We start from the raw sequence: 23,613 nt of genomic DNA, 5'->3' as shown, positions 1-23,613 counted from the left end.
CGAACAAGCCTGAATGGTCCCCAGGACTATATGCGAATGAAAACTCACACCCCAGAAGTGACTCGAACCCATACTCCCAGAAGCAACGCAACTGGTAACTACAGGGCGCCTTAATCCGCTTGACCATCACGGCCGTCAAAAGGAAGTGATAGCCGAGGCTATTTGAGCCACTTCCCCGACGGCAACTCGGATGGTAATCTTGGGCATAGCATTTCACCAAATCACCTCATTCTTTGGGGCACACGTGAGGAACACAAATGCGAACAAGCCTGAATGGTCCCCAGGACTATATGCGAATGAAAACTTCCTTTTGACGGCCGTGATGGTCAAGCGGATTAAGGCGCCCTGTAGTTACCAGTTGCGTTGCTTCTGGGAGTATGGGTTCGAGTCACTTCTGGGGTGTGAGTTTTCATTCGCATATAGTCCTGGGGACCATTCAGGCTTGTTCGCATTTGTGTTCCTCACGTGTGCCCCAAAGAATGAGGTGATTTGGTGAAATGCTATGCCCAAGATTACCATCCGAGTTGCCGTCGGGGAAGTGGCTCAAATAGCCTCGGCTATCACTTCCTTTTGACGGCCGTGATGGTCAAGCGGATTAAGGCACCCTGTAGTTACCAGTTGCGTTGCTTCTGGGAGTATGGGTTCGAGTCACTTCTGGGGTGTGAGTTTTCATTCGCATATAGTCCTGGGGACCATTCAGGCTTGTTCGCATTTGTGTTCCTCACGTGTGCCCCAAAGAATGAGGTGATTTGGTGAAATGCTATGCCCAAGATTACCATCCGAGTTGCCGTCGGGGAAGTGGCTCAAATAGCCTCGGCTATCACTTCCTTTTGACGGCCGTGATGGTCAAGCGGATTAAGGCGCCCTGTAGTTACCAGTTGCGTTGCTTCTGGGAGTATGGGTTCGTGTCACTTCTGGGGTGTGAGTTTTCATTCGCATATAGTCCTGGGGACCATTCAGGCTTGTTTGCATTTGTGTTCCTCACGTGTGCCCCAAAGAATGAGGTGATTTGGTGAAATGCTATGCCCAAGATTACCATCCGAGTTGCCGTCGGGGAAGTGGCTCAAATAGCCTCGGCTATCACTTCCTTTTGACGGCCGTGATGGTCAAGCGGATTAAGGCGCCCTGTAGTTACCAGTTGCGTTGCTTCTGGGAGTATGGGTTCGAGTCACTTCTGGGGTGTGAGTTTTCATTCGCATATAGTCCTGGGGACCATTCAGGCTTGTTCGCATTTGTGTTCCTCACGTGTGCCCCAAAGAATGAGGTGATTTGGTGAAATGCTATGCCCAAGATTACCATCCGAGTTGCCGTCAGGGAAGTGGCTGAAATAGCCTCGGCTATCACTTCCTTTTGACGGCCGTGATGGTCAAGCGGATTAAGGCGCCCTGTAGTTACCAGTTGCGTTGCTTCTGGGAGTATGGGTTCGAGTCACTTCTGGGGTGTGAGTTTTCATTCGCATATAGTCCTGGGGACCATTCAGGCTTGTTCGCATTTGTGTTCCTCACGTGTGCCCCAAAGAATGAGGTGATTTGGTGAAATGCTATGCCCAAGATTACCATCCGAGTTGCCGTCGGGGAAGTGGCTCAAATAGCCTCGGCTATCACTTCCTTTTGACGGCCGTGATGGTCAAGCGGATTAAGGCGCCCTGTAGTTACCAGTTGCGTTGCTTCTGGGAGTATGGGTTCGTGTCACTTCTGGGGTGTGAGTTTTCATTCGCATATAGTCCTGGGGACCATTCAGGCTTGTTTGCATTTGTGTTCCTCACGTGTGCCCCAAAGAATGAGGTGATTTGGTGAAATGCTATGCCCAAGATTACCATCCGAGTTGCCGTCGGGGAAGTGGCTCAAATAGCCTCGGCTATCACTTCCTTTTGACGGCCGTGATGGTCAAGCGGATTAAGGCGCCCTGTAGTTACCAGTTGCGTTGCTTCTGGGAGTATGGGTTCGAGTCACTTCTGGGGTGTGAGTTTTCATTCGCATATAGTCCTGGGGACCATTCAGGCTTGTTCGCATTTGTGTTCCTCACGTGTGCCCCAAAGAATGAGGTGATTTGGTGAAATGCTATGCCCAAGATTACCATCCGAGTTGCCGTCAGGGAAGTGGCTCAAATAGCCTCGGCTATCACTTCCTTTTGACGGCCGTGATGGTCAAGCGGATTAAGGCGCCCTGTAGTTACCAGTTGTGTTGCTTCTGGGAGTATGGGTTCGAGTCACTTCTGGGGTGTGAGTTTTCATTCGTATATAGTCCTGGGGACCATTCAGGCTTGTTCGCATTTGTGTTCCTCACGTGTGCCCCAAAGAATGAGGTGATTTGGTGAAATGCTATGCCCAAGATTACCATCCGAGTTGCCGTCGGGGAAGTGGCTCAAATAGCCTCGGCTATCACTTCCTTTTGACGGCCGTGATGGTCAAGCGGATTAAGGCGCCCTGTAGTTACCAGTTGCGTTGCTTCTGGGAGTATGGGTTCGAGTCACTTCTGGGGTGTGAGTTTTCATTCGCATATAGTCCTGGGGACCATTCAGGCTTGTTCGCATTTGTGTTCCTCACGTGTGCCCCAAAGAATGAGGTGATTTGGTGAAATGCTATGCCCAAGATTACCATCCGAGTTGCCGTCGGGGAAGTGGCTCAAATAGCCTCGGCTATCACTTCCTTTTGACGGCCGTGATGGTCAAGCGGATTAAGGCGCCCTGTAGTTACCAGTTGCGTTGCTTCTGGGAGTATGGGTTCGAGTCACTTCTGGGGTGTGAGTTTTCATTCATATATATATATATATATATATATATATATATATATATATATATATATATATATATATATATATATATATATATATTGTGTATTTAAAGGTTACAAAACATACAAGACAAATGCCTAAAGGTTATGGATCTCTTGAAGCTCCTCCGCTTCTGGACAGGAACCGAGGACGCAGCAAGCATTTCCCCTCTGGATCGCCACACTGAGAGGCTGAAACAAAAAACTGGAAGCCCTTGGGTCTCTGGTGACGTCAATGAGCTTGGAACCTAATTCCTTGAGAAATCCCAAGGCACTCTTGCCCCAGGGGCCAAGCGTCTCAGACGCTATGGGAACAAAGAGGTATTGACCTTGCAGTCGCCTGTACTTGAGTGATTTTGCTGTTTCCCTGTGGTTGGCCGCCCCACCTGCTTGATCAGCTCCGAAGTGTACATGGGTGTCAGCCAGGGTGGATACACATATGTAGTCCCACACCAACTGTCTACCCTCCTTCCATGAATTATATATATGGTGATGCCATCAGGGCGAAGTGCGGGGAAATACGGGTTTTGGACCCCTAGGATGCGAGGTTCTCTCTCTGCTGGGCACCTAGCTGAGACGAGGCTTCTCTTGATGATGTCATTAACCTCGTTGTGTCTTGCATGCCAGCCTTTTGTGCTTCCGCAATGCAACCCATGCAGTCAGTATTGGTCTGCTTCCACCCTGTTGCAAATACACTTGTATTCATTGTGAATTGGGGCACCAAGGCGGAGGGCCACTGCTACACGAAGGGATTCTGGATCTAGGCGCTTGCCCATTGCTGACATGGGTACTGCCAGGAGGAAGTCTCCTGCATGGGGGGCACGCACTGCTCTGAGGCGGGCTTTCTCCTTGTCTGATGTTGTGACGCTGAGCATGGCATCAGCTACTTTTTCCACTAGAGGGTGGTCCCAGCCGGACAGTTTGTGTTGTTTTGTTGGCTCTATAATGGTTGCTGGGGCTGCAAGAACATTCCACTGATTTGAACATTCAGTGAAAGCAGGATCGTGTATTCCTGCTGAATCTCTCAGGGCTGCAGGTAAAATATCTCTGACGAGGTCGTGCGATGCATGGGAGGAGGAAAGGAAGGCTGGTAGAGCAATTTGGGAGACTGTGCGGACACCAAGGCCGCCGAGTCTTACAGGAAGGGTTGCTTGCTCCCACTGAGAGTCGTCCAATGGCAGGTTCAGGACTTTCACCAGCATGGACCTCAGAAGGGTGTCATACACATTTAACTTAGGGCTGCTGTAGGATGGAGAACATCTCAGAAAGTAGGTCAACTTAGGGAGCGACAGGCATCTTGTGAGGAGAAAGAGAGCATCATGGGCATCAATCTTGTCAATCCTGTCCAGCATTCTCTTTAGGTCAGTGATTTTTGCAGCCAGGACCTCCTCGATTGCTCGTGGGCCAATGGGGGCACCCAGGAGAGTGCAGTCCGGTGGCTCGACAACGAGAATGTCTGGAAGAACATTTTGTATTTGCCCAGTGATGTCTGGGTTGCGGGAGATTATTTCACATTTGGATGCATTGAGAATGAGGCCTAAGGCTGCTCCCTGCTCCTGGATTTTCCTTATATCCTCCAAAAGGGTTTCCGGAGTTCCAGCTAGAGTGCCATCATCCAGGTACCAGATGTTTAGCTCGCTTGTCAGACTATCAGTGACCTCTTTGATACCTAGGCAGAAAAGGAGGGGGGCTAAGGGGTCACCTTGTTGGACACCTTCACAGGAGTTTATTTCATGCTCCCCAAAAAGAAGCTTAGAGTCCCCACTGTAGCACGATCGGATGAATGGGTAAAGGGGACGGAAATGGTTGTGTACAGCCCTGAGGACAGCGTCTCGTCTGACTTGATTGAAGGCATTTTTGAAGTCAAGCTTTACTAGTGCCTTCTGGTCCGGAAGATCATCAATGTAAGCCCGTGCTGCATGTGCTGCAGCTTCACAACCTAGGGGAATCCCAAACCCGAGCTGATGAGGTTTCAGCAAGGTGGCTGCTTCCTGGCTGATAGATTTCACTGCTGCCTTAGGGGGCATATCGTTTTAAATCGTTATAAATTAAAAGTTGTTCAATTTGCTTATAAATTTATTTATGAAATGGTTATAGAAAGGGCTGCAACTGGTCCAAGTTTCACCATCACACCCTAAACCGAAAAGGAGAAAAAAAATACACAACGTATTATGCAACGAATGTTCAACATTCTCAAATAATCTCAGGGAACACATGTGTCAACTAAAATGTCTACTATGTGCTGTAGAAGCACAAACTCTTATAATAATTGTAATATGTATGTGCAATATATTTATATGTAATTTTTTTTTTCTTCTTTTTTTTGGCCAATTTTTTTTTTTTCGTTTGTTATCAAGGGATTTGCATGAAACTTGCACACCTTGCTCAATGGATGCCTATCTGCAAGGGTGCCAATTATGAACGAAATCTGTCGAAGTCAAGCTCAGCTACAGGTGGCCGAACTTTGATCTTTATTTTACTCAGGAATGTAATTTACAACTTCAAAGTACTTCATAGCTTTCATTTATTAATCAGTTTACATGCAAATTACACCTTATATGTAGAGTGTGTGCCTCTACAAAACGTAGTAGACATTTTAGTCCAAAGTCCATTTGATGATTTTATAAAAAATTATAAACATCATATATTGCATATTTTTGGAAGGGTAACTTTGAAAAATTATATTATTGCACTAAACACTTTATTGCTAAAACTGAACACTACAATACTTTATTATGTGCTAATTTTAATATCTGAGTGTTATAGAAATGATTTTAGGTGACACATGTGTTCCCTGAAATTATTTGAAAATGTTGAAAATTCGTTGCATAATACGTTGTGTATTTTTTTTCTCCTTTTCTGTTTAGGGTGTAATGGTGAAACTTGGACCAGTTGCAGCCCTTTCTATAAACATTTCATAAATAACTTTATAAGCAAATTGAACAACTTTTAATTTATAACGATTTAAAACGATATGCCCCCTTAGCTACAAGGCGTCGGAGGGTGTTGCCAACGGAAATGGGCCTGATACCCCTATCCTTCTTCTTTAGAGCACAGAGTGCTGCTCCATAAAAGACAGGCCTGATGTCCTCAGGGATGCCGCCAGCCAAACACATGTTGGAGAATCTGGTAAGTTCCACTAGAAGGTCCTTTGCAGCATCTCCAAGCACCGGGTTCAGCATTTGTTTGATGTGCTGGGGTCTTAGGCCTGTAAAGCCCCCTGCTGAACCTGTTGGGAAAGACATGGCTGCTTTGTACACCTCAGATTCTCGAACAGTCAAGGGTTCCATGCCAGCATTGTTTTCCTGGGGATCCCTGCTGCTGTCTGGGGCTCTGGGGGGTGTTTGTCTTGAAGAGCCTCTGCTGTCGTGGCGTTCCTGGGGGCAATAGTGTCATCGCTGGTCATGATTCTGATGGCACCTGTGGTATTGCCCTCTTCTATTTTCCTGGTGATCTGTGCTCTCATTTTGTGGTTCTCAGATGAGTTATTGTTGGTCGTCCTGCGGCTGGTGTTCTTGGCACGAGCGGGAAGGCGGACCAGGTTGTCTGCTCTGGGGAATTCATTAAGTGCCCTGATTACAAAGGTTGCTAATGTCTTGTCTCTCCTCTCTCCATATATATATATATATATATATATATATATATATATATATATATATATATATATATATATATATATATATATATATATATATATATATATATATATACATATATATATAACGAGAGGATTGAAGACATCGATGCTCATGATGCACTTTACCTCATCACCAGATGCTTGTCCCTCCCCAGGCTGACCTACTTTCTAAGATGTTCGCCATCTTTCAACAATATTAAATTAGAAGAGTACGACAGCTTGCTGAAATCAACACTAGAAAAAGCCCTCAATCTTTCCCTCAGCGACTTACAGTGGAAACAGGCCTCCCTTCCTGTCAGACTCGGGGGCCTTGGCGTGCGCACAGCAACACAAATTGCTGTACCAGCGTTCCTGTCCTCTTCAGTGGGGTCTGACAACTTGGTGAAGGAAATCCTACCTGAGCACCTAGTTCAACAGGCAGGGGTACATGATCCCAGCTTCACAGACTGCACAACCAAATGGGTCTCTCTCGCAGGACCAGCACCCCAACCACCGCCTTCTGAAGCCCATAAGCAATCCAGCTGGGATCGCCCCATTGCCGACCAAGAAGCTGCGACTTTGCTAGAAGCTGCGACAACACCACATGACACTGCCCGACTTAGAGCTGTAGCAGCTCCCCATGCAGGTGATTTCCTATTAGGAACCCCAATGTCAGCAACCGGCACCCGTCTCACACCGCAGGCCCTCCGAATTGCCCTGGCTCTCCGCCTCGCTGCCCCAATCCACACCGAATACAGGTGTATTTGCGGCGAGTCAGAGGCCGACAGATACGGACGGCATGGCCTTCTCTGCCAAAGGACAGGAGGATGGCATGCAAGACACGGCGAGGTCAATGACATTATTAAGAGAAGCCTTACCACAGCCGGTTGTCCAGCAGAGAGAGAGCCCCGTTACCTAATGTCCCGCAACTCTGATGAGCCTGTCGGTCGCCCAGACGGAATCACGGTGAACCCCTGGAAGAATGGTAGACAGTTGGTGTGGGACTACACTTGCGTTTCAATTTTAGCCAATACCTATGTTGACTTCAGTGCTACACAAGCAGGAGGAGCTGCCAATCACCGGGAAGCGGCCAAATCACGTAAATACAGAGACCTTGAGCACCACTACAATTTTGTCCCCATTGCCTCAGAGACACTTGGTGCCTGAGGTAAAAGTGTTGCTAGCTTTTTGAAGGAGTTGGGGTCTAAGCTAATAGAAACAACTAGAGACCCTAGAGCTGCCAGTTTTCTTTTTCAGCGCCTTAGTGTGGCAATCCAGAGAGGAAATGCTCACTGCATCCATGGTTGCTGCTCGCCATCTGAGGAGCTGGAAGAGCTGTACAACTTGTGACAAGCAGCCTTGCACCCTGCATGTAATCAATATTGTAACTTTTTTTGTGTAAAGACATTTTCAAATAAAGTTTGATAAATATACACACACACACACACACATATATATATATATATATATATATATTTATATATATATATATATATATATATATATATATATATATATATATATATATATATATATATATATATATATATATATATATGTCGTACCTAGTAGCCAGAACGCACTTCTCAGCCTACTATTCAAGGCCCGATTTGCCTAATAAGCCAAGTTTTCATGAATTAATGTTTTTTCGTCTACCTAACCTACCTAACCTAACCTAACCTAGCTTTTTTTGGCTACCTAACCTAACCTTACCTATAAATATAGGTTAGGTTAGGTTAGGTAGGGTTGGTTAGGTTCGGTCATATATCTACGTTAATTTTAACTCCAATAAAAAAAAATTGACCTTATACATAGAGAAAAGGGTTGCTTTATCATTTCATAAGAAAACAATTATAGTAAATATATTAATTCAGGAAAACTTGGCTTATTAGGCAAATCGGGCTTTGAATAGTAGGCTGAGAAGTGAGTTCTGGCTACTAGGTACGACATATATATATATATATATATATATATATATATATATATATATATATATATATATATATATATATATATATATATATATATATATATATATATATATGTCGTACCTAGTAGCCAGAACTCACTTCTCAGCCTACAATGCAAGGCCCGATTTGCCTAATAAGCCAAGTTTTCCTAAATTAATATATTTTCTCTAAGTTTTTTCTTATGAAATGATAAAGCTACCCATTTCATTATGTATGAGGTCAATTTTTTTTATTAGAGTTAAAATTAACGTAGTTATATGACTGAACCTAACCAACCCTACCTAACCTAACCTAACCTATCTTTATAGGTTAGGTTTGGTTAGGTAGCCGAAAAAGTTAGGTTAGGTTAGGTTAGGTAGGTTAGGTAGTCGAAAAACAAATAATTCATGAAAACTTGGCTTATTAGCTAAATTTGGCCTTGCATAGTAGGCTGAGAAGTGCGTTCTGGCTACTAGGTACGACATATATATATATATATATATATATATATATATATATATATATATATATATATATATATATATATATATATATATATATATATATATATATATATATATATATATATATATATATATATAATTCATATTGTGTCCAGGTAAGATCATTGCATATCTGGAACATATCTGAGAGTGAGACACACAAGGACACGCTATAACCATTACTGATGGTGTGTGGTGTTGCAGGGCTGACAACTGATTTTTGGGTCGGTGGACGGTTCGACGTGGACACCAACGCTTGGTCGTGGGCCGTGGACAACTCTGTCATGCCCCTTGGGTCTCCCTACTGGGCTGTGAGGTTAGTGCCCCTAGGGTCTCCCTACTGGGCTGTGAGGTTATTGTCCCTAGGGTCTCCCTACTGGGCTGTGAGGTTAGTGCCCCTAGGGTCTCCCTACTGGGCTGTGAGGTTTGTGTCCGTGGGGTCTCCCTAATGGGCTGTGAGGTTATTGTCCTTAGGGTCTCCCTACTGGGCTGTGAGGTTAGTGCCCCTGGGGTCTCCCTACTGGGCTGTGAGGTTATTGTCCCTGGGGTTTCCCTACTGGGCTGTGAGGTTATTGTCCCTAGGGTCTCCCTACTGGGCTGTGAGGTTATTGTCCCTAGGGTCTCCCTACTGGGCTGTGAGGTTATTGTCCCTAGGGTCTCCCTACTGGGCTGTGAGGTTAGTGCCCCTAGTGTCTCCCTACTGGGCTGTGAGGTTATTGTCCCTAGGGTCTCCCTACTGGGCTGTGAGGTTATTGTCCCTAGGGTCTCCCTACTGGGCTGTGAGGTTAGTGCCCCTAGGGTCTCCTTGCTGGGCTGTGAGGTTAATGTCCATTGATTGTCCCTACTAGGCTTTGAGGATAGTTTCTCTAGGCTGATAAGTTAGTATCCCTAAGCTGGAAGGTTAAAGTCTTTGGACTGAGAGGTTAGTGAGTAATGAGAGGGTTAATGTTTCTCGGTAGAGAGGTTGCTGTACATGGACTAACAAGTCAGTGTACCTGGAATGTGAGGTTATTATCCGTGCGTTGCGAGGTTAAAGTCCTTGGACTGAGATGTTACTGTATCTATGCTGATAGGTTAACGCCCCTGAGCTGTGAAGGTAGTTCCCTTAGGGACTAACTGTACAACACTAGAAGGCGAGGCCCATCCTTTGGAACAATGAACATTATGGTGAAAGTCGTGTGCCAGTACCAGCTTGGTGAGTGTCGTGTGCCAGTACCAGCTTGGTGAGTGTTGTACCAGTACCAGCTTGGTGAGTGTCGTGTGCCAGTACCAGCTTGGTGAGTGTTGTGTGCTAGTACCAGCTTGGTGAGTGTTGTGTACCAGTCCCAGCTTGGTGAGTGTTGTGTGCCAGTACCAGCTTGGTGAGTGTTGTGTGCCAGTACCAGCTTGGTGAGTGTTGTGTGCCAGTACCAGCTTGGTGAGTGTTGTGTGCCAGTACCAGCTTGGTGAGTGTTGTGTACCAGTACCAGCTTGGTGAGTGTCGTGTGCCAGTACCAGCTTGGTGAGTGTCGTGTGCCAGTACCAGCTTGGTGAGTGTCGTGTGCCAGTACCAGCTTGGTGAGTGTTGTGTGCCAGTACCAGCTTGGTGAGTGTCGTGTGCCAGTACCAGCTTGGTGAGTGTCGTGTGCCAGTACCAGCTTGGTGAGTGTCGTGTGCCAGTACCAGCTTGGTGAGTGTCGTGTGCCAGTACCAGCTTGGTGAGTGTCGTGTGCCAGTACCAGCTTGGTGAGTGTCGTGTGCCAGTACCAGCTTGGTGAGTGTCGTGTGCCAGTACCAGCTTGGTGAGTGTCGTGTGCCAGTACCAGCTTGGTGAGTGTTGTGTGCCAGTACCAGCTTGGTGAGTGTCGTGTGCCAGTACCAGCTTGGTGAGTGTCGCGTGCCAGTACCAGCTTGGTGAGTGTCGTGTGCCAGTACCAGCTTGGTGAGTGTCGTGTGCCAGTACCAGCTTGGTGAGTGTCGTGTGCCAGTACCAGCTTGGTGAGTGTCGTGTGCCAGTACCAGCTTGGTGAGTGTCGTGTGCCAGTACCAGCTTGGTGAGTGTCGTGTGCCAGTACCAGCTTGGTGAGTGTCGTGTGCCAGTACCAGCTTGGTGAGTGTTGTGTGCCAGTACCAGCTTGGTGAGTGTTGTGTGCCAGTACCAGCTTGGTGAGTGTTGTGTGCCAGTACCAGCTTGGTGAGTGTTGTGTACCAGTAACAGCTTGGTGAGTGTTGTGTGCCAGTACCAGCTTGGTGAGTGTTGTACCAGTACCAGCTTGGTGAGTGTTGTGTACCAGTACCAGCTTGGTGAGTGTTGTACCAGTACCAGCTTGGTGAGTGTTGTGTACCAGTACCAGCTTGGTGAGTGTTGTACCAGTACCAGCTTGGTGAGTGTTGTACCAGTACCAGCTTGGTGAGTGTTGTGTGCCAGTACCAGCTTGGTGAGTGTTGTGTGCCAGTACCAGCTTGGTGAGTGTTGTGTGCCAGTACCAGCTTGGTGAGTGTTGTGTGCCAGTACCAGCTTGGTGAGTGTTGTGTGCCAGTACCAGCTTGGTGAGTGTTGTGTGCCAGTACCAGCTTGGTGAGTGTTGTGTACCAGTACCAGCTTGGTGAGTGTTGTGTGCCAGTACCAGCTTGGTGAGTGTTGTGTGCCAGTACCAGCTTGGTGAGTGTTGTGTACCAGTACCAGCTTGGTGAGTGTTGTACCAGTACCAGCTTGGTGAGTGTTGTACCAGTACCAGCTTGGTGAGTGTTGTGTGCCAGTACCAGCTTGGTGAGTGTTGTGTGCCAGTACCAGCTTGGTGAGTGTTATGTGCCAGTACCAGCTTGGTGAGTGTTGTGTGCCAGTACCAGCTTGGTGAGTGTTGTGTGCCAGTACCAGCTTGGTGAGTGTTATGTGTCAGTACCAGCTTGGTGAGTGTTATGTGCCAGTACCAGCTTGGTGAGTGTTATGTGCCAGTACCAGCTTGGTGAGTGTTATGTGCCAGTACCAGCTTTGTGAGTGTTGTGTGCCAGTACCAGCTTGGTGAGTGTTGTGTGCCAGTACCAGCTTGGTGAGTGTTATGTGCCAGTACCAGCTTGGTGAGTGTTGTGTGCCAGTACCAGCTTGGTGAGTGTTGTACCAGTACCAGCTTGGTGAGTGTTGTACCAGTACCAGCTTGGTGAGTGTTGTGTACCAGTACCAGCTTGGTGAGTGTTGTACCAGTACCAGCTTGGTGAGTGTATGTACCAGTACCAGCTTGGTGAGTGTTGTGTGCCAGTACCAGCTTGGTGAGTGTTGTATCCAGTACCAGCTTGGTGAGTGTTGTGTGCCAGTACCAGCTTGGTGAGTGTTGTGTGCCAGTACCAGCTTGGTGAGTGTTGTGTGCCCAGTACCAGCTTGGTGAGTGTTGTGTACCAGTACCAGCTTGGTGAGTGTTGTGTGCCAGTACCAGCTTGGTGAGTGTTGTGTGCCAGTACCAGCTTGGTGAGTGTTGTGTACCAGTACCAGCCTTGGTGAGTGTTGTATCCAGTAACCAAGCTTGGTGAGTGTTGTACCAGTACCAGCTTGGTGAGTGTTGTGTGCCAGTACCAGCTTGGTGAGTGTTGTGTGCCAGTACCAGCTTGGTGAGTGTTATGTGCTCAGTACCGATCTTGTGTGAGTGTTGTGTGCCAGTACCAGCTTGGTGAGTGTTGTGTGCCAGTACCAGCTTGGTGAGTGTTATGTGTCAGTACCAGCTTGGTGAGTGTTATGTGCCAGTACCAGCTTGGTGAGTGTTATGTGCCAGTAACCAGCTTGGTGAGTGTTATGTGCCAGTACCCAGCTTGGTGAGTGTTGTGTGCCAGTACCAGCTTGGTGAGTGTTGTGTGTGCCAGTACACAGCTTGGTGAGTGTTATGTTGCCAGTACCAGCTTGGTGAGTGTTGTGTGCCAGTACCAGCTTGGTGAGTGTTGTACCAGTACCAGCTTGGTGAGTGTTGTACCAGTACCAGCTTGGTGAGTGGTCGTGTGCCAGTACCACTTGGTGAGTGTCGTGTGCCAGTACCAGCTTGGTGAGTGTCGTGTGCCAGTACCAGCTTGGTGAGTGTCCGTGTGCCAGTACCAGCTTGGTGAGTGTCGTGTGCCAGTACCAGCTTGGTGAGTGTCGTGGTGCCAGTACCAGCTTGGTGAGTGTCGTGTGCCAGTACCAGCTTGGTGAGTGTCGTGTGCCAGTACCAGCTTGGTGAGTGTCGTGTGCCATACCAGCTTGGTGAGTGTCCGTGTGCCAGTACCAGCTTGTGAGTGTCGTGTGCCAGTACCAGCTTGGTGAGTGTTGTGTGCCAGTACCAGCTTGGTGAGTGTCGTGTGCCAGTACCAGCTTGGTGAGTGTGTCGTGTGCCAGTACCAGCATGGTGAGTGTCGTGTGCCAGTACCAGCTTGGTGAGTGTCGTGTGCCAGTACCAGCTTGGTGAGTGTCGTGTGCCAGTACAAGCTTGGTGAGTGTCGTGTGCCAGTACCGAGCTTGGTGAGTGTCGTGTGCCAGTACCAGCTTGGTGAGTTGTCGTGTGCCAGTACCAGCTTGGTGAGTGTGTGTGCCAGTACCAGCTTGGTGAGTGTTGTGTGCCAGTACCAGCTTGGTGAGTTGTGTGCCAGTACCAGCTTGGTGAGTGTGTGTACCAGTACCAGCTTGGTGAGTGTGTGTGCCAGTACCAGCTTGGTGAGTGTTGTGCCAGTACCAGCTTGGTGAGTGTTGTGTACCAGTACCAGCTTGGTGAGTGTTGTACCAGTACCAGCTTGGTGAGTGTTGTGTACCAGTACCAGCTTGGTGAGTGTTGTACCAGTACCAGCTTGGTGAGTGTGTACCAGTACCAGCTTGGTGATGTTGTGTGCCAGTACCAGCTTGGTGAGTGTTGTGTGCCAGTACCAGCTTGGTGAGTGTTGTGTGCCAGTACCAGCTTGGTGAGTGTTGTGTGCCAGTACCAGCTTGGTGAGTGTTGTGTGCCAGTACCAGCTTGGTGATGTGTGTGCCAGTACCAGCTTGGTGAGTGTTGTGTACCAGTACCAGCTTGGTGAGTGTTGATGTGCCAGTACAGCTTGGTGAGTGTTGTGTGCCAGTACCAGCTTGGTGAGTGTTGTGTACCAGTACCAGCTTGGTGAGTGTTGTACCAGTACCAAGCTTGGTGAGTGTTGTACCAGTACCAGCCTTGGTGAGTGTTTGTGTGCCAGTACCAGCTTGGTGAGTGTTGTGTGCCAGTACCAGCTTGGTGAGTGTTATGTGTCAGTACCAGCTTGGTGAGTGTTATGTGCCAGTACCAGCTGGTGAGTGTTATGTGCCAGTACCAGGCTTGGTGAGTGTTATGTGCCAGTACCAGCTTTGTGAGTGTTTGTGGTGCCAGTACCCAGCTTGGTGAGTGTTTGTGTGCCAGTACCAGCTTGGTGAGTGTTTATGTGCCAGTACCAGCTTGGTGAGTGTTGTGTGCCAGTACCAGCTTGGTGAGTGTTGTGTGCCAGTACCAGCTTGGTGAGTGTTGTACCAGTACCAGCTTGGTGAGTGTTGTGTACCAGTACCAGCTTGGTGAGTGTTGTACCAGTACCAGCTTGGTGAGTGTTGTGCCAGTACCAGCTTGGTGAGTGTTGTGTGCCAGTACCAGCTTGGTGAGTGTTGTACCAGTACCAGCTTGGTGAGTGTTGTGTGCCAGTACCAGCTTGGTGAGTGTTGTGTGCCAGTACCAGCTTGGTGAGTGTTGTGTGCCAGTACCAGCTTGGTGAGTGTTGTGTACCAGTACCAGCTTGGTGAGTGTTGTGTGCCAGTACCAGCTTGGTGAGTGTTGTGTGCCAGTACCAGCTTGGTGAGTGTTGTGTACCAGTACCAGCTTGGTGAGTGTTGTACCAGTACCAGCTTGGTGAGTGTTGTACCAGTACCAGCTTGGTGAGTGTTGTGTGCCAGTACCAGCTTGGTGAGTGTTGTGTGCCAGTACCAGCTTGGTGAGTGTTGTGCCAGTACCAGCTTGGTGAGTGTTGTGTGCCAGTACCAGCTTGGTGAGTGTTGTGTGCCAGTACCAGCTTGGTGAGTGTTATGTGTCAGTACCAGCTTGGTGAGTGTTATGTGCCAGTACCAGCTTGGTGAGTGTTATGTGCCAGTACCAGCTTGGTGAGTGTAGTGCCAGTACCAGCTTGGTGAGTGTTGTGTGCCAGTACCAGCTTGGTGAGTGTTGTGTGCCAGTACCAGCTTGGTGAGTGTTATGTGCCAGTACCAGCTTGGTGAGTGTTGTGTGCCAGTACCAGCTTGGTGAGTGTTGTACCAGTACCAGCTTGGTGAGTGTTGTACCAGTACCAGCTTGGTGAGTGTTGTACCAGTACCAGCTTGGTGAGTGTCGTGTGCCAGTACCAGCTTGGTGAGTGTCGTGTGCCAGTACCAGCTTGGTGAGTGTCGTGTGCCAGTACCAGCTTGGTGAGTGTCGTGTGCCAGTACCAGCTTGGTGAGTGTCGTGTGCCAGTACCAGCTTGGTGAGTGTCGTGTGCCAGTACCAGCTTGGTGAGTGTTGTGTGCCAGTACCAGCTTGGTGAGTGTCGTGTGCCAGTACCAGCTTGGTGAGTGTCGTGTGCCAGTACCAGCTTGGTGAGTGTCGTGTGCCAGTACCAGCTTGGTGAGTGTCGTGTGCCAGTACCAGCTTGGTGAGTGTCGTGTGCCAGTACCAGCTTGGTGAGTGTCGTGTGCCAGTACAGCTTGGTGAGTGTCGTGTGCCAGTACCAGCTTGGTGAGTGTCGTGTGCCAGTACCAGCTTGGTGAGTGTCGTGTGCCAGTACCAGCTTGGTGAGTGTCGTGTGCCAGTACCAGCTTGGTGAGTGTTGTGTGCCAGTACCAGCTTGGTGAGTGTTGTGCCAGTACCAGCTTGGTGAGTGTTGTGTGCCAGTACCAGCTTGGTGAGTGTTGTGTACCAGTACCAGCTTGGTGAGTGTTGTGTGCCAGTACCAGCTTGGTGAGTGTTGTACCAGTACCAGCTTGGTGAGTGTTGTGTACCAGTACCAGCTTGGTGAGTGTTGTACCAGTACCAGCTTGGTGAGTGTTGTGTACCAGTACCAGCTTGGTGAGTGTTGTACCAGTACCAGCTTGGTGAGTGTTGTACCAGTACCAGCTTGGTGAGTGTTGTGTGCCAGTACCAGCTTGGTGAGTGTTGTGTGCCAGTACCAGCTTGGTGAGTGTTGTGTGCCAGTACCAGCTTGGTGAGTGTTGTGTGCCAGTACCAGCTTGGTGAGTGTTGTGTGCCAGTACCAGCTTGGTGAGTGTTGTGTGCCAGTACCAGCTTGGTGAGTGTTGTGTGCCAGTACCAGCTTGGTGAGTGTTGTGTGCCAGTACCAGCTTGGTGAGTGTTATGTGCCAGTACCAGCTTGGTGAGTGTTGTGTGCCAGTACCAGCTTGGTGAGTGTTGTGTGCCAGTACCAGCTTGGTGAGTGTTATGTGTCAGTACCAGCTTGGTGAGTGTTATGTGCCAGTACCAGCTTGGTGAGTGTTAGTGCCAGTACCAGCTTGGTGAGTGTTATGTGCCAGTACCAGCTTGGTGAGTGTTGTGTGCCAGTACCAGCTTGGTGAGTGTTGTGTGCCAGTACCAGCTTGGTGAGTGTTATGTGCCAGTACCAGCTTGGTGAGTGTTGTGTGCCAGTACCAGCTTGGTGAGTGTTGTACCAGTACCAGCTTGGTGAGTGTTGTACCAGTACCAGCTTGGTGAGTGTTGTGTACCAGTACCAGCTTGGTGAGTGTTGTACCAGTACCAGCTTGGTGAGTGTTGTACCAGTACCAGCTTGGTGAGTGTTGTGTGCCAGTACCAGCTTGGTGAGTGTTGTACCAGTACCAGCTTGGTGAGTGTTGTGTGCCAGTACCAGCTTGGTGAGTGTTGTGTGCCAGTAACCAGCTTGGTGAGTGTTGTGTGCCAGTACCAGCTTGGTGAGTGTTTGTGCCAGTACCAGCTTGGTGAGTGTTGTGTGCCAGTACCAGCTTGGTGAGTGTTGTGTGCCAGTACCAGCTTGGTGAGTGTTGTGTACCAGTACCAGCTTGGTGAGTGTTGTGTGCCAGTACCAGCTTGGTGAGTGTTGTACCAGTACCAGCTTGGTGAGTGTTGTGTACCAGTACCAGCTTGGTGAGTGTTGTACCAGTACCAGCTTGGTGAGTGTGTGTGTACCAGTACCAGCTTGGTGAGTGTTGTACCAGTACCAGCTTGGTGAGTGTTGTACCAGTACCAGCTTGGTGAGTGTTGTGTGCCAGTACCAGCTTGTGAGTGTTGTGTGCCAGTACCAGCTTGGTGAGTGTTGTGTGCCAGTACCAGCTTGGTGAGTGTTGTGTGCCAGTACCAGCTTGGTGAGTGTTGTGTGCCAGTACCAGCTTGGTGAGTGTTGTGTGCCAGTACCAGCTTGGTGAGTGTTGTGTGCCAGAACCAGCTTGGTGAGTGTTGTGTGCCAGTACCAGCTTGGTGAGTGTTGTACCAGTACCAGCTTGGTGAGTGTTGTGTACCAGTACCAGCTTGGTGAGTGTGTACCAGTACCAGCTTGGTGAGTGTTGTGTACCAGTACCAGCTTGGTGAGTGTTGTACCAGTACCAGCTTGGTGAGTGTGTACCAGTACCAGCTTGGTGAGTGTTGTGTGCCAGTACCAGCTTGGTGATGTGTGTGCCAGTACCAGCTTGGTGAGTGTTGTGTGCCAGTACCAGCTTGGTGAGTGTTGTGTGCCAGTACCAGCTTGGTGAGTGTGTGTGCCAGTACCAGCTTGGTGAGTTGTGTGCCAGTACCAGCTTGGTGAGTGTTGTGTGCCAGTACCAGCTTGGTGAGTGTTGTGTGCCAGTACCAGCTTGGTGAGTGTTTGTGCCAGTACCAGCTTGGTGAGTGTTGTGTGCCAGTACCAGCTTGGTGAGTGTTGTGTGCCAGTACCAGCTTGGTGAGTGTTATGTGTCAGTACCAGCTTGGTGAGTGTTATGTGCCAGTACCAGCTTGGTGAGTGTTATGTGCCAGTACCAGCTTGGTGAGTGTTATGTGCCAGTACCAGCTTGGTGAGTGTCGTGTGCCAGTACCAGCTTGGTGAGTGTTGTGTGCCAGTACCAGCTTGGTGAGTGTTATGTGTCCAGTACCAGCTTGGTGAGTGTTGTGTGCCAGTACCAGCATTGGTGAGTGTTGTGCCAGTACCAGCTTGGTGAGTGGTTGTACTCAGTACCAGCTTGGTGAGTGTTGTGTGCCAGTACCAGCTTGGTGAGTGTGTGACCAGTACCAGCTTGGTGAGTGTCGTGTAGCCAGTACCAGCTTGGTGAGTGTTCGTGTGCCAGTACCAGCTTGGTGAGTGTCGTGTACCAGTACCAGCTTGGTGAGTGTTGTGTGCCAGTACCAGCTTTGGTGAGTGTCTGTGTGCCAGTACCAGCTTGGTGAGTGTCGTGTGCCAGTACCAGCTTGGTGAGTGTTCGTGTGCCAGTACCAGCTTGGTGAGTGTTTGTGTGCCAGTACCAGCTTGGTGAGTGTCTGTGTGCCAGTACCAGCTTGGTGAGTGTTGTGTACCAGTACCAGCTTGGTGAGTGTTGTGTGCCAGTACCAGCTTGGTGAGTGTTGTGTGCCAGTACCAGCTTGGTGAGTGTTGTACCAGTACCAGCTTGGTGGAGTGTTGTACCAGTACCAGCTTGGTGAGTGTTGTGTGCCAGTACCAGCTTGGTGAGTGTTGTGTGCCAGTACCAGCTTGGTGAGTGTTTATGTGCCAAGTACCAGCTTGGTGAGTGGTGTGTGCCAGTACCAGCTTGGTGAGTGTTGTGTGCCAGTACCAGCTTGGTGAGTGTTATGTGTCAGTACCAGCTTGGTGAGTGTTATGTGCCAGTACCAGCTTGGTGAGTGTTATGTGCCAGTACCAGCTTGGTGAGTGTTATGTGCCAGTACCAGCTTGTGAGTGTTGTGTTGCCAGTACCAGCTTGGTGAGTTGTTGTGTGACCAGTAACAGCTTGGTGAGTGTTAATGTGCCAAGTACCAGCTTGGTGGAGTGGTTGTTTGCCAGTACCAGCTTGGTGAGTGTTGTACCAGTACCAGCTTGGTGAGTGTTTGTTACAGTACCAGCTTGGTGAGTGTTGTGATACCAGTACCAACTTGGTGAGTGTTGTACCAGTACCAGCTTGGTGAGTGTTGTACCAGTACCAGCTTGGTGAGTGTTGTGTGCCAGTACCAGCTTGGTGAGTGTTGTACCAGTACCAGCTTGGTGAGTGTTGTGTGCCAGTACCAGCTTGGTGAGTGTTGTGTGCCAGTACCAGCTTGGTGAGTGTTGTGTGCCAGTACCAGCTTGGTGAGTGTTGTGTACCAGTACCAGCTTGGTGAGTGTTGTGTGCCAGTACCAGCTTGGTGAGTGTTGTGTGCCAGTACCAGCTTGGTGAGTGTTGTGTACCAGTACCAGCTTGGTGAGTGTTGTACCAGTACCAGCTTGGTGAGTGTTGTACCAGTACCAGCTTGGTGAGTGTTGTGTGCCAGTACCAGCTTGGTGAGTGTTGTGTGCCAGTACCAGCTTGGTGAGTGTTTTGTGCCAGTACCAGCTTGGTGAGTGTTGTGTGCCAGTACCAGCTTGGTGAGTGTTGTGTGCCAGTACCAGCTTGGTGAGTGTTGTGTGCCAGTACCAGCTGGTGAGTGTTGTGTGCCAGTACCAGCTTGGTGAGTGTTGTGTGCCAGTACCAGCTTGGTGAGTGTTGTGTGCCAGTTACCAGATTGGTGAGTGTTTGTACCAGTACCAGCTTGGTGAGTGTTGTTACCAGTACCAGCTTGGTGAGTGTTTGTGCCAGTACCAGCTTGGTGAGTGTTTGTGTGCCAGTACCAGCTTGGTGAGTGTTTGTGCCAGTACCAGCTTGGTGAGTGTTTGTGCAGTACCAGCTTGGTGAGTGTTGTGTGCCAGTACCAGCTTGGTGAGTGTTGTGTCAGTACCAGCTTGTGAGTGTTGTGCCAGTACCAGCTTGGTGAGTGTTGTGTGCCAGTACCAGCTTGGTGAGTGTTGTGTGCCAGTACCAGCTTGGTGAGTGTTGTGTGCGCTCAGTACCAGCTGGTGGAGTGTGGTGTGCCAGTACCAGCTTGGTGAGTGTTGTGTGCCAGTACCAGCTTGGTGAGTGTTAGTGTGCCAGTACCAGCTTGGTGAGTGTCGTGTGCCAGTACCAGCTTGGTGAGTGTCGTGTGCCAGTACCAGCTTGGTGAGTGTTGTGTGCCAGTACCAGCTTGGTGAGTGTTGTGTGCCAGTACCAGCTTGGTGAGTGTCGTGTGCCAGTACCAGCTTGGTGAGTGTCGTGTGCCAGTACCAGCTTGGTGAGTGTCGTGTGCCAGTACCAGCTTGGTGAGTGTCGTGTGCCAGTACCAGCTTGGTGAGTGTCGTGTGCCAGTACCAGCTTGGTGAGTGTCGTGTGCCAGTACCAGCTTGGTGAGTGTCGTGTGCCAGTACCAGCTTGGTGAGTGTTGTGTGCCAGTACCAGCTTGGTGAGTGTTGTGTGCCAGTACCAGCTTGGTGAGTGTTTGTGTGCCAGTACCAGCTTGGTGAGTGTTGTGTAGCCAGTACCAGCTTGGTGAGTGTTGTGTGCCAGTACCAGCTTGGTGAGTGTTGTACCAGTACCAGCTTGGTGAGTGTTGTGTACCAGTACCAGCTTGGTGAGTGTTTGTACCAGTACCAGCTTGGTGAGTGTTGTGTACCAGTACCAGCTTGGTGAGTGTTGTACCAGTACCAGCTTGGTGAGTGTTGTACCAGTACCAGCTTGGTGAGTGTTGTGTGCCAGTACCAGCTTGGTGAGTGTTTGTGTGCCAGTACCAGCTTGGTGAGTGTTGTGTGCCAGTACCAGCTTGGTGAGTGTTGTGTGCCAGTACCAGCTTGGTGAGTGTTGTGTGCCAGTACCAGCTTGGTGAGTGTTGTGTGCCAGTACCAGCTTGGTGAGTGTTGTGTACCAGTACCAGCTTGGTGAGTGTTGTGTGCCAGTACCAGCTTGGTGAGTGTTGTGTGCCAGTACCAGCTTGGTGAGTGTTGTGTGCCAGTACCAGCTTGGTGAGTGTTGTACCAGTACCAGCTTGGTGAGTGTTGTACCAGTACCAGCTTGGTGAGTGTTGTGTGCCAGTACCAGCTTGGTGAGTGTTGTGTGCCAGTACCAGCTTGGTGAGTGTTATGTGTCAGTACCAGCTTGGTGAGTGTTATGTGCCAGTACCAGCTTGGTGAGTGTTATGTGCCAGTACCAGCTTGGTGAGTGTTATGTGCCAGTACCAGCTTTGTGAGTGTTGTGTGCCAGTACCAGCTTGGTGAGTGTTGTGTGCCAGTACCAGCTTGGTGAGTGTTATGTGCCAGTACCAGCTTGGTGAGTGTTGTGTGCCAGTACCAGCTTGGTGAGTGTTGTACCAGTACCAGCTTGGTGAGTGTTGTACCAGTACCAGCTTGGTGAGTGTTGTGTACCAGTACCAGTTTGGTGAGTGTTGTACCAGTACCAGCTTGGTGAGTGTTGTACCAGTACCAGCTTGGTGAGTGTTGTGTGCCAGTACCAGCTTGGTGAGTGTTGTACCAGTACCAGCTTGGTGAGTGTTGTGTGCCAGTACCAGCTTGGTGAGTGTTGTGTGCCAGTACCAGCTTGGTGAGTGTTGTGTGCCAGTACCAGCTTGGTGAGTGTTGTGTACCAGTACCAGCTTGGTGAGTGTTGTGTGCCAGTACCAGCTTGGTGAGTGTTGTGTGCCAGTACCAGCTTGGTGAGTGTTGTGTACCAGTACCAGCTTGGTGAGTGTTTGTACCAGTACCAGCTTGGTGAGTGTTGTACCAGTACCAGCTTGGTGAGTGTTGTGTGCCAGTACCAGCTTGGTGAGTGTTGTGTGCCAGTACCAGCTTGGTGAGTGTTATGTGCCAGTACCAGCTTGGTGAGTGTTGTGTGCCAGTTACCAGCTTGGTGAGTGTTGTGTGCCAGTACCAGCTTGGTGAGTGTTATGTGTCAGTACCAGCTTGGTGAGTGTTATGTGCCAGTACCAGCTTGGTGAGTGTTATGTGCCAGTACCAGCTTGGTGAGTGTTATGTGCCAGTACCAGCTTGGTGAGTGTTGTGTGCCAGTACCAGCTTGGTGAGTGTTGTGTGCCAGTACCAGCTTGGTGAGTGTTATGTGCCAGTACCAGCTTGGTGAGTGTTGTGTGCCAGTACCAGCTTGGTGAGTGTTGTACAGTACCAGCTTGGTGAGTGTTGTACCAGTACCAGCTTGGTGAGTGTCGTGTGCCAGTACCAGCTTGGTGAGTGTCGTGTGCCAGTACCAGCTTGGTGAGTGTCGTGTGCCAGTACCAGCTTGGTGAGTGTCGTGTGCCAGTACCAGCTTGGTGAGTGTCGTGTGCCAGTACCAGCTTGGTGAGTGTCGTGTGCCAGTACCAGCTTGGTGAGTGTCGTGTGCCAGTACCAGCTTGGTGAGTGTTGTGTGCCAGTACCAGCTTGGTGAGTGTCGTGTGCCAGTACCAGCTTGGTGAGTGTCGTTGTGCCAGTACCAGCTTGGTGAGTGTCGTGTGCCAGTACCAGCTTGGTGAGTGTCGTGTGCCAGTACCAGCTTGGTGAGTGTCGTGTGCCAGTACCAGCTTGGTGAGTGTCGTGTGCCAGTACCAGCTTGGTGAGTGTCGTGTGCCAGTACCAGCTTGGTGAGTGTCGTGTGCCAGTACCAGCTTGGTGAGTGTCGTGTGCCAGTACCAGCTTGGTGAGTGTCGTGTGCCAGTACCAGCTTGGTGAGTGTTGTGTGCCAGTACCAGCTTGGTGAGTGTTGTGTGCCAGTACCAGCTTGGTGAGTGTTGTGTGCCAGTACCAGCTTGGTGAGTGTTGTGTACCAGTACCAGCTTGGTGAGTGTTGTGTGCCAGTACCAGCTTGGTGAGTGTTGTACCAGTACCAGCTTGGTGAGTGTTGTGTACCAGTACCAGCTTGGTGAGTGTTGTACCAGTACCAGCTTGGTGAGTGTTGTGTACCAGTACCAGCTTGGTGAGTGTTGTGTACCAGTACCAGCTTGGTGAGTGTTGTTACCAGTACCAGCTTGGTGAGTGTTGTGTGCCAGTACCAGCTTGGTGAGTGTTGTGTGCCAGTACCAGCTTGGTGAGTGTTGTGTGCCAGTACCAGCTTGGTGAGTGTTGTGTGCCAGTACCAGCTTGGTGAGTGTTGTGTGCAGTACCTAGCTTGGTGAGTGTTGTGCCAGTACCAGCTTGGTGAGTGTTAGTGTGCCAGTACCAGCTTGGTGAGTGTTGTGTGCCAGTACCAGCTTGGTGAGTGTTGTGTACCAGTACCAGCTTGGTGAGTGTTGTGCCAGTACCAGCTTGGTGAGTGTTGTGCCAGTACCAGCTTGGTGAGTGTTGTGTGCCAGTACCAGCTTGGTGAGTGTTGTGTGCCAGTACCAGCTTGGTGAGTGTTATGTGTCAGTACCAGCTTGGTGAGTGTTATGTGCCAGTACCAGCTTGGTGAGTGTTATGTGCCAGTACCAGCTTGGTGAGTGTTATGTGCCAGTACCAGCTTGGTGAGTGTTGTGTGCCAGTACCAGCTTGGTGAGTGTTGTGTGCCAGTACCAGCTTGGTGAGTGTTATGTGCCAGTACCAGCTTGGTGAGTGTTGTGTGCCAGTACCAGCTTGGTGAGTGTTGTACCAGTACCAGCTTGGTGAGTGTTGTACCAGTACCAGCTTGGTGAGTGTTGTGTACCAGTACCAGCTTTGGTGAGTGTTGTACCAGTACCAGCTTGGTGAGTGTTCTTACCAGTACCAGCTTGGTGAGTGTTGTGTGCCAGTACCAGCTTGCTGAGTGTTGTACCAGTACCAGCTTGGTGAGTGTTGTGTGCCAGTACCAGCTTGGTGAGTGTTGTGTGCCAGTACCAGCTTGGT

The sequence above is a fragment of the Procambarus clarkii genome, chromosome 2, assembly GCF_040958095.1.
Source record: "Procambarus clarkii isolate CNS0578487 chromosome 2, FALCON_Pclarkii_2.0, whole genome shotgun sequence".
NCBI lineage: Eukaryota > Metazoa > Arthropoda > Malacostraca > Decapoda > Cambaridae > Procambarus > Procambarus clarkii.
Note: the sequence above shows the minus strand (reverse complement) of the source record.